This window comes from Myxocyprinus asiaticus, chromosome 22 (genome assembly GCF_019703515.2).
Source record: "Myxocyprinus asiaticus isolate MX2 ecotype Aquarium Trade chromosome 22, UBuf_Myxa_2, whole genome shotgun sequence".
NCBI classification, from domain to species: domain Eukaryota; kingdom Metazoa; phylum Chordata; class Actinopteri; order Cypriniformes; family Catostomidae; genus Myxocyprinus; species Myxocyprinus asiaticus.
In genome coordinates, this window is record NC_059365.1 from 8,525,971 (window position 1) to 8,542,327 (window position 16,357).

Sequence of the window (16,357 nt, forward strand, 5' to 3'; positions counted from 1 at the left end):
TTGGTACAAACTTTGACATTATTTAAAAAATACATTTCAAATGGAGTATGCCTTTAGTGGTTCAGGCCAAATCCAGCCTGACCTTATTCAAATGATGTGACTGTTGCACCATATTTGCAAATTGACTTTATGTGGTTCATTACAGTATAACGGCAGTTCCAAGGTGAAATGTCCACTGTGTGGCGCTAAAAGAGAATGAAATGTTCTCCCAACCCGATGTTTTAAGGTTAATGCTCTATCGAGGATTAAATCAACAAAACCTACTTTCCTACCCTAAACCTTAAACTTAAACTTAACCGATAGATATTTAAAAGCAAATGTGAAGTGAAAAGCAATTGCTGTAGCAACCACATCATTTTGTGGTGCTTCTACGACTCTTTTGGCTCACGTTTTGACTCACATGCTCTTCAGGACTCATAACCTTGTCTTCTGTGTTGTAAAGCTAACTTGATTGCGCTATAGTAAAAGTGTTTAGATGCCATGAGACAGCATTGTGTGAGGTACAGAGCGAAAAGTAAGTGTTTATGAACTGATAATCTCCATTTTACTCATGATTTGTGTGAAAGTGAATAAAAGTCATCGTATTTGTAGCACCTCGTGTTTTGTTTTTGTTTTTTTTAACCAGGAAACTACCATAAAATATGTACAACAAGCTACATAAAACTCATTTTTGCACAAATGTAGGAATAGCAACGTGATTCTTTGAGACTAAATTTGCTAGATATATTGCAAAAGTATAAAACCTAGGGTTAGGGGTTTAGAACAAACCCTAAGCAAAATGTTTAAGGAATATCAGTACAGTGCTGATCGCAAAGACTGTAATAGCACACACAAATCTGAAATCAAGTACATGGGCAACAAACTGGAGGTGCAACAACAGAGAACATGAAAGATAAACTGCACAAGCAATCAAGGACATGGTGTACTTTAAAACTTCAGGATCAAAGGTGCCTTCCTGAACCGAGCTTATCCGAAAGACAAAACAAAGAGCTCCATGTGGGTACTTTACTCTACATTCCTCATGCACACATTTTACTTAGCTCTTCTGAGTAAGATTCTATTTATATAAATATTCTCATGAGATGAGTAATTTGTTTTGAAAGATGAAACTGGTTCTATGTATCAGCATCAGAAAAAAAAAAAAAAAAATAAAATAAAAAGATTTCAGTAATAGGAGATGAAAACCAAAAAACTTCTCTCCAACGTACAATATACTGTATGCTGTTACAGTGATGCTGATTATTAATTTCCAATTAAGTTGTTATATTTTACATTTTTTATAATACATTGCACATGAGTTTGCCTTTGAAGATTAACACTAGAAAAGTTATTTTCTTTTATTTAAAAATCTTTTCAAAACCCCAGCCAACCCCAGCATTACTTTCACAAGTAGGAGACACCTGCAAATGCATATGGAACTGCATTTTCTTTAATTTTATTTATTTATTTTTTTTAAAAGAACAATTGTCCCTCCAGCTATTTTTGTACTAAAATTAGTGGTATAGAAGACAGCAACCAAGTCAGAGAGGGAGGAAGGAAGGAACAGGCATGCATTATGCATAAAAGTTCTTTCCAATGACTAATGGCGCCCTCTGTGACTCATCAAGACCACTAGGAAGAGATTCATGGAAAAGTTATCGACCGTGATGTGATTTTACAGAAATAGTGTATTTATAGGGCCACATCATTATTAAGATAACATACAATTTAAACGAATACACATATGAGCAGCATTGTGGTATAATCTCCGCAGATCATGATTTTTTTATTTATTTATTTATTTTTTTGATTGTTTGAGTCATCATGATCTTTAGGGACGGAGAGCTACATTATGGTTGCATTTGTAGCTGTTGTTGTCATGATTAGGTAAATGGAGAATGATGAAGGTATTAATGTTTCCTACACCTTTCCCCAAAGTCCATTTTCCACCATTTTACGCTTCAACTTCAAGGAATGTAAAGACCTTTGTTGCTGATTTGATTATTTTCTGCACTTAAACTTTAGAAGCCCATGCTGAAAAAAAAAAAAAAAAAAACGGAATTCTATTGGGAATCACATTGTAAAGTATGGTAAGAGTTTTAGTTTATATATAGGGTTCAAGACAAGGCAAGGCAAGTTAATAATAATTTTATTTATCACACATTTGCAGTGAAATTCTGGGGTCAGACTGCAGGGTCAGCCATGATACAGCACCCCTGGAGCAGATAGGGTCAAGGGCCTTGCTCAAGTGTTGCCCAACAGTGGCATCTTGGCAGTGCTAGGGCTTGAACCCCTGACCTTCTGATCAGTAACCCAGAGCCTTAACTGCTGAGCCACCACTGCCAATTCACCACACTCAATGGCAATTCAAAGTGCTTTATATTAAAATTATTTAAAAATGTAAAAAAATATAAGATAAATAAACATAATTTCAAAATCAATTATGATCAATAAATAAGAATACAAGGTAATAACTTAAATAAAAATTAAAAAATAAAAAGTAAAAATTGTTCAAATGAATAAAAAAGAAAAAGAATACAGAAATAATGATGCAGTGCAATCAGTAAGTGCAGCACAGATGTGCAAGTCTGGATTTGAATGTGGCTACTGTTGGAGCACACCTGAACTCTTCTGGAAGCTGGTTCCAGCTGTGGGTGGCATAATAGCTAAATGCAGTCTCACCTTGTTTTGAGTGAACCCTTGGTATTTCTAACTGACTTGATCCAAAGGATCTGAGAGGTCTGATATGTTTATATTCAACATGCATATCTGCAATGTATTTAAGCCATTTAATGATTTATAAATAAGTAATAGTACTTTAAAATAAATTCTAAATGTAACTGGAAGCCAGTGTAAAGACATGAGGACTGGAGTAACATGCTCAGATTTTTTTTGGTTTGGGTAAGAATCCTGGTAGCAGCATTCTGAATGAGCAGCAGGTGTCTAATGGTCTTTTTGGGAAGGCTGGTGAGGACTCCATTGCAGTAATCTACCCTACTGGTGATGAATGCATGAATCAGTTTCTCTAAGTCTTGACTGGATACAAAACATCTAATTCTCGCTATATTTTTAGATGATAGTAGGCTGATTTAGTTATTGCTTTGATGTGACTACTGAAACTATGGCCTGACTCCAAAATGACACTAAGATTCCTTACTTGATTTTTTGTCTTAAGACCCTTCGAGTCAAGGTATGTGTTCACCTTGGGAATTTTGCATTTGCTGCCAAAAACAATGACCTCTGTCTTGTTGTTGTTTAACTGAAGGACGTTTTGGCACATCCAACTGTTCATTTCATCAAAGCACAGGCACAGATAGTTTATAGGGCCGTAGTCATTTGGCGACAAGGCTAGGTAAATCTGGGTGTCGTCTGCATAGCTATAGTAAGCAGTTTGGTTCTTTTTCATAATTTGGCCTAGTGTGAGCATACACAAGTTGAACAGGAGTGGTGCAAGAATTGAGCCTTGTGGGACTCCATACATCATGGATGGCCACTCAGATTCATAGTTCCCTATGTTCACATAGTAGCCCCTCCCTTCTATATATGACCTGAACCAGCTGAGGACCATCCCAGAGAGTCCAACCCAGGTTTCCAATCTGTCTATGAGAATGTTGTGGTCAACAGTGTCAAAAGGCAGCACTGAGATCTAGTAATACCAGCAGTATTTTGCCTGAATCATTATTTAGCCGAATATCATTAAGTATCTTTATGAGCATCGTCTCTGTGCTGTGATGTGGTCAGAAACCAGACTGGAAATTGTCCAAGTAGCCAATCGAGTTTAAGAATTTTTTCAGATGATTTAAAACAACCTTTTCAATAATTTTGCCTATGAAAGTAAGATTTGAGATTGATTCAGATAATATTAATCATTATGTGACAATTCCAGTTCTCTAATCTGATTGGACAAGCAGTGTTCCAGAAGTGCTAATATTTACTATAACCATTGTTGGATAGTAATGGACTACATGTATTCTAATGTAATCAGATTACAAAAATCTAGTACTTGTATTTAGATTACAGTATATGTGTACAAGTTTAAATGTGCATAATCAGATTACTGTTTAATGAATTGCATGATTAGTTATCGATTCAGGGACTGAAAAATAGCAAATTGTTGTTTGATTTAATGTTTAGTTATGTTTAATGATAGTGTGTACAGGAATGTCAAGGAGTGTACAATGGTACTTAATACACTTAAAATTAGATTTTCATCAAAACATGCAATTAGTGATCAAGTTAGATTATTTTAAAAGTATAATTTAAAAGATAATGTTAATGTTTATAATTTCAGTTATGTACTTTGTAATCAGTACTAGATTGCATTTCAGAAGTAATCTACAGTGCCCAACACTGACTATAACAGCACAGGGATGCTTAACCATTTGTATCACTCCCTTGTCTGTGTTTGCAACTTTGTATCCAAGTGATTTCCATTGGCGAAGCAAAAATAAACCAAATAGACCTTATTCACAGTAACTCTAAATTTGATTTATAACATAAATGAAAACCAGGCTGTGAGGATAGACAGTCTCTTCAGTAGCATAAAATATATACAGCTGTATAAAGTTTTTTGTCTGCTGAAATTTCTTGGAAAAATATTTTTTCAATGTTTAGTCAGCAGAATGATCCAAAACACTTTTAAAAACAATACATTGAAACATTGAAGGGACATCAAAAATGAATGATGGTGCTTTTGTGAATAATGTCCAGAGCTGTACGTACTCTGTCTAAAAAGGACATTTCTTGATATTATACTACGGCACTGTTGAACAGTTGATTCTGATTGGTTGACAGATGTTTCAGTGTGTTGAGTAACTTTATATACTGGTAACTGCACAATTTGAATAAGTGGATAAATCAGAGTAAGCAGTATTCTAACATAGCAAAATATGTTTTCTAAAAAAATCTCCAACTCAATTCCAGTCATATTTTTTTGCAAATTATTCTTTGAAAAGAGCTGCTGAAGACTTCATGTGAGGCAGCTTGTCTGATTTTTTTTATTTTTTTTTTTTATATATATATATATATAAGTGGAAAGTACAGTTGATGACAGGTGAAATTAAAGTGCCATTTTAATGTGTTTTAGGGTTTTAATGTAACTTAATTGAAGTGGCCAAAGATAACAGTTGGGATAATTATGACACTCACATTATGTAGTCTGCCGCTAATGTATTCAGTAGATGGCTGAACTGATGTAACAGTGGCATTAAAATGCCAACACAGTACAGTAGACTGATTTATTACTTGTAATGCACCATAAGGCAAACAGGACACAAAACAATCACACCCTTTTATGGAAAATTATGAGGGAAAACTATGATAGCATGTCAAATAAACTGAAGATGTAAGGAATATTTATGATAAATGAGGATTACTTTGCAACACGTCGTCTTCAGCAGTTTGTGGCACAGTGCTGCAGTGATTATGAGTTTGTCTTTTTTTTTTTTTTTTTTTTTGGTAAATATTGACTGATGGTTTGTGCAGTTTTGTGAGGAAGTGTTGTCTTGTAATTGGTAATATGAAGTTTTGGAATACACACACAGTATGTGGTGGGAGCGGTGTAGAGCAGTCGAAAGGGCAACTTAAATAGGTGTTAGAATGTAGTCAACTATGCCATCTTGGGACTTCCACCACAGGAAGTCATTTAAATTAAGCTGGAAACATTTGAAGTCATAAGGACTCACAGGTTCATCATGCCCAGTGAAGATGAGACAATGTCTTCCATTGAAAAAGTACACTGTATTTAAAAGTTACCATTAGTTAAACAGGAGTCACAACAATGGCATTTTAAAATACACAATTCACATACCAACAATTTAAACCTTGAGATAATAACCCATTAAAACCCTTGGAAGGGGCTAACCACCAGGGAGGCAATTCACACTAGAGGAGGCCCAAAAATGCCACTTGTCGAGCCTACAATAGCACCCGCACTACAAAAACATAACTAGTAGTCTAGTGCACACAATTCACAGCAAACTGTGAGACCACCCACAGTACTTCCTGAAAGGGATAAATATTAATTAAAATTACAGTAATTTATAAGCATCAATACCGCAGTCGGTTACTCCAGATGAGTTAAGAGAAACAGGGACAGAACAAAACAAAAGAAAAAGGACAACTCCATGTTCCCTTGCAGACATACGAACATCATTCAAAACTGGAGGTGATCTGCAGACACATGCCTCAGACCTACACATCCACCTGCAGCAGGAAGCATATAGACATTAACCATAATACAATGTGGTTACAGCATACCGCATTCAGCCCACATTTACAGTGCCAGAACCACACAAGCAAATGTTAGCTGCCTAAAAAATATTAGCTGCCTGACTCTACAACCAAATCAAACAAAATGAGCAATGCCAATCTGGTGCAGCTAAGGCATTGGCAACTTAATGTCATATGCAATCCTGCCCCTGTGTCACAAAATGCCTCCTAAAACTACAACTAAATATTGGCAGTTTGACACAAAACAATGGCTGAACATGAAACATTTCTGAATCCCCAACATAAGATATTTAATGGAACAGCTATGATACATCTATGGCAGCGGCTGCTTGACGCCAGACCCTATCCTGATCCCGTAATTGACAGTGTCTCAAGAAGCTATGTTACAATTACACATTGGCTGTATAATGCTATTACCAATAAACAAAACTAAAGAGTAGCCCAATCCTGCCACAAAGAACATCAAGGCAATACTATGGTACAGCAAAGGCATTGGCTGCTTGACGCCAACACCAATCATGACCCCATACATCACAGTATTGAAGATCTACACTGGATAGACCCAAGTGAATTATGCATCTTCCAAGCAGGGCACTTGAACCACCCCAGCCCCAAAACAATACTTTTTTTTTTTTTTTTTCAGGACATTTAAACACCTCTTTCAGTAGCAGGGAGACTAATCTCAGAGAGGGTGCTGAAGCAAGGGAACTTCCTCATAAAACCCCAAACAGCTGCTTGACGCAGCCACATGGTATCTGCCTTTAACTGGGCTACCATATTGTGCAGTTACTGCATGCCCCCTGCCTTGTCTACAAGTAACTACTAAAAAGACAGCATGGAATGGGTAAAGAAGAGGGGAAACAAATAACAACCCTGTTGCGTCTCCTACTGCTGTTTTGTCTTTCACCATACAATGCAAGAAAATCAGTAAACACCTCTTAAAACAACAAAACATCTCCACTTCATCTGGGTATATCCTGCCGACTTATATACACTGGCGGCCAAAAGTTTGGAATAATGTCCAAATTTTGCTCTTATGGAAAGAAATTGGAACTTTTATTCACCCAAGTGGTGAAAATAAAAAATAAAATAAAAAAATCAGAACTTCTTAAACTACTTCAAAGAGTTCTCATCAAAAAATCCTCCACGTGCAGCAATGACGGCTTTGCAGATCCTTGGCATTCTAGCTGTCAGTTTGTCCAGACAGTCAGATGACATTTCACCCCACACTTATTGTAGCACATGCCATAGATGTGGCTGTCTTGTCGGGCACTTCTCACACACCTTACAGTCTAGCTGATCCCACAAAAGCTCAATGGGGTTAAGATCCATAACACTCTTTTCCAATTATCTGTTGTCCAATATCTGCATTTCTTTGCCCACTCTAATTTTTTCTTTTTGTTTTTCTGTTTCAGAAGTGGCTTTTTCTTTGCAATTCTTCCCATAAGGCCTGCACCCCTGAGTCTTCTCTTTACTGTTGTACATGAAACTGGTGTTGAGCTGGTAGAATTCAATGAAGCTGTTAGCTGAGGACATGTGAGTCATCTGTTTCTCAAACTAGAGGAATAGATCTACTTATCCTCTTGTTTAGTTGTACATCTGGCCTTCCACATCTCTTTCTGTCCTTGTTAGAGCCAGTTGTCCTTTGTCTTTGAAGACTGTAGTGTATACCTTTGTATGAAATCTTCAGGTTTTTTTTTTTTTTTTTGGCAATTTCAAGCATTGTATAGACTTCTTTCCTCAAAACAATGATTGACTGATGAGTTTCTAGAGAAAGCTGTTTCTTTTTTGCCATTTTTGACCTAATGTTGACCTTAAGACATGCCAGTCTATTGTATACTGTGGCAACTCAAAAACAAACACAAAGACAATGTTAAGCTTCATTTAACGAACCAAATAGCTTTCAACTGTGTTTGATTTTCTAGTACCAAATTAGCAATTTAGCATTATTACTCAAGGATAAAGTGTTGAAGTGATGGCTGCTGGTAATGGGGCCTGTCAAAATTTGATCAAGAATGACTTTTTTCAAATAGTGATGGTGCTGTTTTTTACATCAGTAATGTCCTGACTATACTTTGTGATCAGTTGAATGCCACTTTGGTGAATTAAAGTACCATTTTCCTTCCGAAAACAGCAAAGTCTGTACTTTTGGCCACCAGTGTGTATATATATATATATATATATATATATATATATATATATATATATATATATATATATATATATGAATTGTTTTCTGTTTTATAATATTTGACTGTTTAAATTATGTAATAGGTTGTACTGGCACGTTCCTTTAGTGACGGCTTACACGATATAGAATGAAAACATCTTAGATATCTTCCTAAAAAAAAAGCCCCTTTTCTCTTTCCTATCAAGTACACTTATGATTTAGACTTTTGCATTTTTAAATACAAAATTACAATTTAAATCCACTTTGCCATAATGCAATGTGTGTTAGACTGAGGTATGAGGGGTATTTACAGATGCACATCTCCATTCACTAGCCGTCAAATTGTTAATTGAATTGATCAGCCTGTAAATCCGTGGAGACCTCTCACTTATTGGGCTAATTAGTCTTGTATTGAACTCTGAATTAACAGGGCATTGTCCTTCAGACTGCTTCTTCTGCATGCGGCATTGCTGTGGTTTCTGAAAACGGCATAGTCAGAATTAGGCTAAACTGTGGCATTTGCTCAGAATTGCTCTCTTGTTCGTGCTGCACAACATCGAAAATAGAAACGATTTTAGCGGAAAGGTCAATAACACCCTGTGGATGGGAACCGCTCTAATTATTTAGTTCTGGTGCCCACGTGGTGACGGAAGTGTTATGTCACACTCGACTTTGAGTTCTGAGAGTGAGTTGCTGCGAGAGTCAAAATGGGAGATCTTAGCAGACAGTCATATCGCCTGTAATTGTGGGGTACTAATGAAAGTGTAACTTAATGATCCATAAAATGACTGGAAATATGATGTCTATGATCATTCAGTGATTTTAACTGTTCTAATCACTGCTCTTACGTGAGGCTACTAGTTTCCACTGGGCTTGTGGCACATGATTAACATCCCATTTCAATACACACTCACATTACACCAAATCTCAATGAGCCAACATAAGCGAAACACTCCACATCTATGCTTGTTGGGATATATTAGCAAGCCAATAAAATGACAGCTTTGGTCTGGTTTCTTCCAAAGTCAGTACCATGTTGTTCAATATGTTTTATTACAATGTGATCTCATCAGATCATCTTCAAATGTAAAGTGTAAATTAAATACATTGGGATAGACACTGAAACACACAATATCAACACTTATTGAACTTTGATAATAATTCAATTCAGTCATACAAAGAGTGCAAATGACTATTATAAGTCCCATCTGGATTTTGTATATAAATACATTTCCATTCAAACGTATTTGTAAAGCTATACATTCATAAATGTGTTTACATTTTAGATGTTGTCAGTGGTTCATTATTGTATGCTTCAGTGTCTATCCATATGTATAACATTTTATGTGTACATTTTAAATAAAAACAATATTTTCAAATATGAACAAGATCTCGTTGTTTCTTTAAATACTTTTTATTTATTTTCACCACTGATGAAAGCTCTTACTGAAAATTATTTTCTTACCGTATCTCTCAGTGGAATAGGTTCCTTATGGAGATCTTTATCTGTTGTTAGGCTCTGAACAAAGAAACGTTTGCTGCATAACGGCAATTAATTTTGCTATGGTAATGTGAGCAGCACCTGGCACATAAGAAATTAGACAAACAAAATATTGTAAAAGTGCAGCCAATTAAAGCCTGCTCCCATTCTTTCTGTGAACTTAGTAGACAAGATGGAGATTCATTTAATTAAGCAAAAGGCTGCAATTTAAGACTGACATAAATAAATGTTCATTCAACTTTTTTCAGGTAGCACTAGTTAATTTAAGCTTGGATCAAAGTAAGTCATTTTTTTATTTTTTTTATTTTTATTAAAGATTATTTTTAATACAATTTATTTTATTTTATTTTATTATTATTATTATTATTATTATTATTATTATTATTATTATTATTATTTGTAGAGCCTGGTTTGGTTATTTGGGCTGATTGGAGTCAAGATGTACCACAGAGTTTATTAACAAATATTCTGTTCCAAAACCTAGTGAGCTGCTTATGAATAGGGTGGCCAGATGTCCCGTTTTTCCCAGGACAGTCCCGTATTTAAGCACTTTTCCTAGCGTCCCGACTTATTCTGAAAATATCTTGTTTTGTCCCATATTTACCCTCTCCTAAAATTTGTCTATCGTTTATGTGGCTTTCTCAGTCACGTGAGTATTCTAATCAAAGGTAGCCAAGGATACGGCTTGTAAAACCAATAAAATCACACAGTGTTATTTGAAGTACATGATTGGATTTATCAGAATCAGAATCAGAATCAGCTTTATTGACAAGTATGCTTACACATACAAGGAATTTGTCTTGGTGACAGGAGCGTCCAGTGTACAACAATACAAAAACAGCAGCAAGACATAGATAATAATAAAAAATAAAAAAGAATTATACACATATGTACAGACACACACATACATACATACACACATACACATGGGTAGTGCAAATCTAATACAATATGTTATGTACAGTGCAAATGTTTTGTTTTTGGTTTTTTTCAGAGGAATGAAATGGCAGAAGAGGTTGGATGTGTTGGATAAATATAAAATAGACTAAACTGTGTATTGCACATAGTTATTGCTCAATGGGGCAATTTAACTGTTCATGAGATGAATAGCCTGAGAGAAAAAAACTGTTCCTGTGCCTGACGGTTCTGGTGCTCAGAGCTCTGAAGCGTCGGCCAGAAGGCAACAGTTCAAAAAGGTAGTGGGCAGGGTGAGTGGTGTCCAGAGTGATTTTTCCAGCCTTTTTCCAACACTCTGGAAGTGTATAGTTCTTGAAAGGGGGGGGGGGGGGGCAACCAATAATCCTCTCAGCAGTCTGAACTGGAGTAAAACTGTATCAGCAGTGCCTGTGGCAGGTTGAATTTCCTCAGCTGGTGAAGGAAGTAAAACCTCTGCTGGGCCTTTTTCACAATGGAGTCAATGTGGGTCTCCCACTTCAGGTCCTGTGAGATGGTAGTGCCCAGGAACCTGAATGACTCCACTGCTGCCACAGTGCTGTTTAGAATGGTGAGGGGTTCAGTGTTGGGGTGTTCCTCTTAAAGTCCACAATGATCTCCACAGTTTTGAGCGTGTTTAGCTCAAGGTTGTTTTGACTGCATCAGACAGCCAGCTGTTCAACCTCCCTTCTGTATGCAGACTCATCTTCATCTCGGATGAGGCCGATGACAGTGGTGTCATCTGCAAACTTCAGGAGCTTGACAGAGGGGTCCTTGGCGATGCGGTCATTGGTGTAGAGGGAGAAGAGTAGTGGGGAGAGCACACATCCCTGGGGGGCACCAGTGCTGATTGTACAGGCGCTAGAAGTGAGTTTCCCCTGTCTCACAAGCTGCTGCCTGTCCGTCAGAAAGCTGGTAATCCACTGACAGATAGACATGGGAACAGAGAGTTGGTGTAATTTATTCTGGAGTATAGCTGGGATGATGGTGTTGAAAGGTGAACTGAAGTCCACAAAAAGGATCCAATCACAATCCACTATCAATAGACATCCAGTTAGTGAACTGATGGAAGAGTCTGTTTGAAAGAGCACAAAGATGAAATTGCGGCTATAAAAATGTCAAGGAAGCATGCATGTACATTTAATGAAGATCTTCAAAAAGAGTTTAAATAAAAAAAAAAATAATTAAAAAAAATCACAGACAGAGCCTTTTAAAGTGAAGTGTGAGATTTGTGGAGCTCACTTTTCTATCGCCCATGGAGGCCACACCAACATCGCGCAACATGTTCATACAAAAAAGCATATGGATGCTGCTAAAAGTAAGTGTGCCACACCAAGTGTTAGCGATTTTTTTGTGAAGCAAATTTATGAATCTGACAAGGTGCACGCAAGTTTTTACTTTTTGCTCATCATTTTGTTGTACACGGCCATAGCTTTCAGTTGGCTGATTACACTGCGAAATTGATCAAGAAATTGTATGATCTGGAATTTTCAAATCTGAAGCTGTCATATGCAACATACTCACTTCTGAGCTGCTGGACTACCAGAAATTACTGCAGCATGGCAACACACGTTTCGTCTCTCTTGGTCTAGCTCTTGAAAGAATACTACACATTTTCAATGGTGCATACTTTCTTTCTCAAGAAGACATTTTTAGCGATCCTTGTACTAAACTTTGTATTGGCTTGGCACTCAAGCAAACAGCCACTTTTAACCGTGCACTGGAGATATTAGAGTAAGACCATATATCAGCCACAGAAGTGGCTTTGCACATTCATGACCTGAGAAAAGTCTTGCAGGCCAGGCTGGAGGAATCATTTATACCCTCTGATATTAAAAAGCAGTTGGATGCTTGTGCAAAAAATATTGTCACTCGTTGCATCACTGAGTGGAACATGAACAAGACGGCTGTGTTTGAGAGATGGACAGATGTTTTTCGTGAGCTGGAGAGCAAGACCATCAACTTCGGAGTCTTAGCCAAGGTCATGGAGTTTGTTTTATGCCTGCATGGGACACCTGCATCTGTGGAGCTTGTGTTCTCATTAATGAATGCAGCATGGACACCGAATAAATCTCGACTCAGTGTAACATTCATGAAGGCAATGCTTTTCATATGTCTAAATTTTGGACTGGACTGCTCTGCATTTTACAATGAACTCTTGAATGACAAGCGCACACTGAGAAAAATTGCTGCCAGCGAAAAGTACAAGGTAACAACAGTTACAGATGTGGATGCACCCTCTACTTCGCATTGATCTGCGCCTAGTTAAGGATACGTGAATTTCATCTGGTCACCCTACTTATGAAGGTGGAATTTTAAGGCATCATAGGTGTGCTCTTGATGATAAGGCTGTTCCAAAAGGTAACTTAATTATGCCGCTCCTAAAATACTTTATTTTGGCAACAGACGGTTGAAAGTTCTGCTTCTAAAATTGGTCTGTGCTTACCTAAATTCGAATCATTTGAAGTTTTTCACAGATTTCACTTGAACGTAACAGGCTCTATTTGGTTAGGATTTGGGATGTGGGTGGGGTTGGGGCTTCTGCTGCCTGTCATGATCAATTCCAGGCACCTTTGGGCAATGGGCGCATGTTTATATAGACAAACAATTGAAAAAAGACACTGTTGAAAACACATTTTATTTGAATGGCCCCTTAAAAGCCAGCATAGCAGGCAGTAGAGGCAGCAAGGCAGCTCAGGTTTTGGAACAGAGTGACCATCTTATTGCTGCTTATTTGCTATTTTAATGTGAGACACGTGTCTTGCCTTGCAAGCCTCTGATGAGCTCCAACAGAAAATAACCCAAAGCGAGGGGAATTCCCATCTGCATTTCTTATTTTTTTTTTTTACAAATTTTTAAAGATGGGACACCTGAGCTCTTGTGAACATTTGTCATACATCCTGTGGCCTTGTTAAGGTGCAGGACGACAGCCTCCATTCTGTGCTTGAACAGGTGCTGTGGTAAATCTGTTATGGATGCGCTTTGCAAGCAAAGTTCAAACTGTGATCAAAGGAAGCTTCTCAGACATTTTCCAGAGTTCAGTTGAATGATAGTTGAACTACAGCCTCATGAATTTCAAAAGCAAACCTCAAGATCTTCTGATTCTCTCCTTTGAATTCACTTTGGGAGGCATCCCACAAACCTGTTTCACCTTGAGAATGATCAATTGTGCTGTGCTCAGTTTTTAAAGGCAAATTTTTTAATTAATGTTGCAAGTTAGTCCAACCCTCTTCAATATTTCATGCACCAGAAATATTACCCTCTAATGCTGATAGATTAACTTTTTTCTAATTAAATTTGAGGAGGCTTGTCTAGGTCATATAAATACAGTATGTACTATGATTTGACTGAAAGAACACCTTTGGAAAGTGCGAGCAAAAAATTATTTTTCTTCACATTAATGCAGCCATTTAACTACATTGTTGCCATGTCCTGCTGTGTGACATTCTATACTTCATCTAAAACTATCTATACACAAACAGTATTATGCTAATTCTTTAATCATTATCTTTAATCAGACTCTTTTTTGACCTCATATAATTAGAACATGGCCATGCACTGACACTCCTCCTTTCACTCCTTATCCACTGCCTTCAAAACAAAGATGTGATGTAACAGCCGAAGTCAACTGTTTATGTTTATGTTTACATAAACCAGCAATACAAAAATCACGCAGACAGTTTTGTACATTGTGGATAAAAAGGGTCTGCAAAATGAATATATGCAAATTGAATTTCTTTCTCCAGAAGGGCACCTCAGCCCAGTAGGACAAAAGGGCAGTGACTTGGGCCACTGTAGCCATATTGCTTTTGCATTGTTTTTTAAAAGCCATTTTTCTCTGCTTTGCGTCAAACATCCAGACAGCCTATGAATGCTTATTAACCATGGTAAAATCACTGTACACTCAAAATCTGTTCAATTTACGGTAAAATACCTGTAGCTGTGTTTGCCAGAAATGAAGTCTTAGCTTCAGACTGCATGCCAACGGATCGCCAGCAGTCCGTTCTCCAATCGTCTGATGCACATAGCCCACAAAACTGGAGAGCGCTTTCTTGACCAATTCAACGCAAACCTGATTACCTGATTCGATGGAACTTCTGTGAGTAGACGCACACAGGACCTTTCATCAGTCCGCTTGGAAGCCAAGTTGTGTTCACAAGTTTCCGCGTTGATAGAATGAGCGCATTTGAGGATAAAATAATCACAGAATGTGCCCAGGTTTGACAGGATAGTAACATCAAATCTTTTAAAGATATTCAGAGTTTCGTTTGAGGCACGTAGCAGAAAGTGAAGCAGATATCCATGAGCAGAGCTGCATTTTCTGCTTTGTTTATGTCAGTGAAATTCTGCATAATGAGGTTTTCTGTGCTGAACTTAGACTTTCTAAACATTTTCTGCTATTCTCCAGTGTGTTTTCTGTGCAATCGCTTGCGAAGACTTTATATAAATTATTATTTTCCCTCATGTTGGTCTTTTATTATGGTATGATAGATATCCAATAACCTAGGCTCCTAAACACCCCGTCGGTCTTTTATTATGGTATGATACATATCCGATAGCCCCGCCTCCTAAACACCCCATAATGACAAAACCGACTGTGAATGGTCGCTTTTCCTGTCTAAATGGGCGGTTCTTGGCCAATTAAAACTATTATAGAGCCCAGACCTATGCCGTACATGAGACTACCAGAAATGTAAACAAAAAAATACGGTTACCATGTTTCAGAATTTACAGGATGTCATTTAGATACGCTTTATTTTACAGTGTCCTTGTTACAGTGTAATTACACACGTAAGTACTGAGTAATATTAATTAACAACATGTACTTACTATAGGTTTAGGGTTCGGGTTTGGTTTAGGGTTAGTTGCTTGTAATTATGCATAATTAACTATAATTACTATAGTCATTACATGTGAGATGTATTACAAGGACACTGCAAAATAAAGTGTTACCTGTAATTTTGACGCCTGTGTGTGTGTATATATATATATATATATATATATATATATATATATATATATATATATATATATATATATATATATATATATTATGGTTCACTACCATTTTTTTTATTATTAAATTATATAAAATTGATATACTAAAAGTCTGCTTTGCACGAAACAGTGTTACTCAATGACGATGCGCTAGCCAGACAGCTTTTGTCGTTGCGCACCGTCTCCTTGTTAATATCACCATCTCCCGCTGAATGCGTTTACATGCACTCTTCCCACTAATGCCACCCTGTGGGATAAAATTTTTATTTTAGAGAGCGAAAAAATCATGTTCATCCTTGTTAAATGCAAATAATTCCTGGTTTCCATGCGACCAGAACTTATGACTCTAAAATTGCACGTAACACGGTATCAGTAGTGCCACGTTGTAAGGAGAACACGTTTGAATAAATGACAAAATATCTGATGGGAGTGGCTCTTTGAAGTATGGCTGAATAGAGTTGAATTCAAGGTACATTAACATTCGGAAGCAGCATGTCAATTTCCCATGTGATCATGTTGTTACGTTGTGGTGCTAAATTTTGTAA